The 2,500-nt window shown below is 25.9% G+C and overlaps 1 protein-coding gene across 7 annotated transcripts in view; it reads left to right on the forward strand.

Annotated features, from left to right (window-relative positions):
* LOC124430128 overlaps window positions 1-2,500 on the forward strand; it is a 108,600-nt gene that overhangs the window by 98,026 nt on the left and 8,074 nt on the right. The gene's annotated exons all lie outside the window — the stretch shown is intronic.

The raw sequence follows: 2,500 nt of genomic DNA on the forward strand, positions 1-2,500 counted from the left end.
CACCCCTTTTTAAAACCACCCCCATACATATGTTCTCCAATATCGTAAGAACGAGATAACGTTCTTCGATGACGACTCTATTTTATTATCTCCTTTTTTTCTTGCTTTTTTTTGCTCTTCTTAACCCTTGAGAATACCCTTCAAAAAAAAAAAGAAAACTCATAATTAATTAATCAATTAATTAATTATATCTATATCGAGCGCACCTAACGAGTTCGGTGTCGAAACAACTTTTTTCCTGCAACTTGTGTCTGTTTCTCTGTGATATGGACCCCCTTTTTACCCCCCCCCCCTACATTTACCCCCTTTGAACCAATATTTTCAATGTTTGCTGTGTCCCGATAGTATTTAGATATATTCTTTTTTTTTTTATATACATATATAATACATACATTAAACGCGTTATCTGACGAAACAGACTGGAAACGTCATCGTCGGAAGATCAGTAAATCATTGTTAATGAATTAATTCAGTCGTTAGTTAATTATATAATTAATTATTTAGGTGATTAATCTCATTTGATTATTTTTTTACTAATGATATTATCGTTACGAAAAATCTTCAATTTAGGTGACTATCTACTTTCTTATATGCGTATAAAAATATACAGAGTGGTGGCAATAACCTTGATTGCCTTGAAATATCTCCCTCATTTTTAGTGATATGAATTAAATTTATTAACAAATGACGTACGATACGAAGGGATCCATAATATGGCAGTAATAATATTTTTGCAGGTGGATGCGTGAAGAACATGCGAAGGACAACTTGATTTTTTTTTTTTTTTTTTTTTTTTTTTTTTGAATAGAATCGTGTATTTTTGATTATATTGATAGATACAGCTCGGAATTCTCTATAAAAAAAAAAAGTATTGACGTATATATGTCGAAAAATTATTAGTTTAGGAGATATTTATAAACGTTTACTCTGCGCTTATACTGCGCTTAATCTGCGCTTAATCTAAGCTTACTTTGCGTATTTGTTTTAAGTCTTTACGACTTTTACTCTCGGAGATATTCCCATGTAAATGAAAAGACATGACTATTAATAATGTGGAAAAAAAATTTGTTTATTAATTATTTATTAATTTATGTAATTTTATAAATCGATCGTAATCCGAATTTCTTTTTGTTTTTGCAAAATAATACTAATTTACTTTCTAAAAAATTATTTATAAAAATTGTTTATAACAAATTGTTAATTAATTATTAAGAATATGCTGGAAAAAAAAGTAGAGAAAATTCTGTCCTTTAAAATGATAGTTCGTTGAAGTTTCTACGATTTTTAATTTCGGAGATATTCCTATATAAATGAAAGACATTTAGATTGGTCCACTGACCTATGTAATTTTATTCAAAATGTCTCGATGACACACTAACCTATATAAATTTTGAGAATTTACGCAGTCTTACTACTACTACTACTATTACTACTATTACTACGAACATCTGTACTATACGAATTATGAATGAAAATATTTCGACAGCGATATTTTCGAAACGAAAAGTCATAGAGACTTTTGAAATCAACGCCATTTTTAAGTATAATTTATTCTTTATTTATTTAAATATTGCAATAATATCGTTATAATAAAATCGATTTTATTAATAATCTTTCAAATTCAATTTTTTCTATTTTTTTTTTCTTCGTAATAAAAACATAATTACAATGAAATCGTTTCAATTTTTATTATAATTGTGTAAATTTTATATTGTTTATTTAAAATAAAGGATAAAAGATCTATTAATAGTCTATAATGTAACGAAATTGAAAATTCAAAAATTGAATTGAATTGAAATTTCAAAAAACTCATTTCGAAACTTATTACTACTATATATTTTACACAGTCGCATCTATCTACATGATTTTTTAGCAATATTTAAATTAAAATATCTTTTAAACTAATGATTTTTTAAGTATACTTATTAAATATACATTAAGTATGGGATACATTAAGTATGGGTTAATACTTTTTCATAGAAAGTCTCGAGCTGAACCAATCAATGCAATCAAGAACATGATTTTATTAAAAAAAAAACCCACAGTTAATGACCTTCTTCGCATGTCCTTGACAAAAAAATTATTGCTGCCATATTATGATTATCTCCGCACCGTACGATTTTTGTTAACAAAGTATCTCTATATCTTTAAGAAGAACGCAGATATTCAAGATAATCAAATTTATTATTCCACCTTTTATATTCATTTCTTTTTTACTCTTTCTTTGGGTTTTAATTGTTATTATTGTTATTGTTGCTATAATTATTATTATCGTTGTTGTTATTGTTGTTGTTATTATTATTATTATTATTATTATTATTATTATTATTATTATTGTTATTGTTATTATTATTATTATTATTATTATTATTATTATTATTATCATTCCTTCGAAAGCAAAAAAAAATAAAACGGCGATAACGATGACGATGTTTCGTCAGATTTATTAATCTCAATGTTAGCTGTTCAATCTTGAATGAAATCTGCGTCGCGACTATTT

The sequence above is a fragment of the Vespa crabro genome, chromosome 17, assembly GCF_910589235.1.
Source record: "Vespa crabro chromosome 17, iyVesCrab1.2, whole genome shotgun sequence".
Classification (NCBI taxonomy): Eukaryota; Metazoa; Arthropoda; class Insecta; order Hymenoptera; family Vespidae; genus Vespa; species Vespa crabro.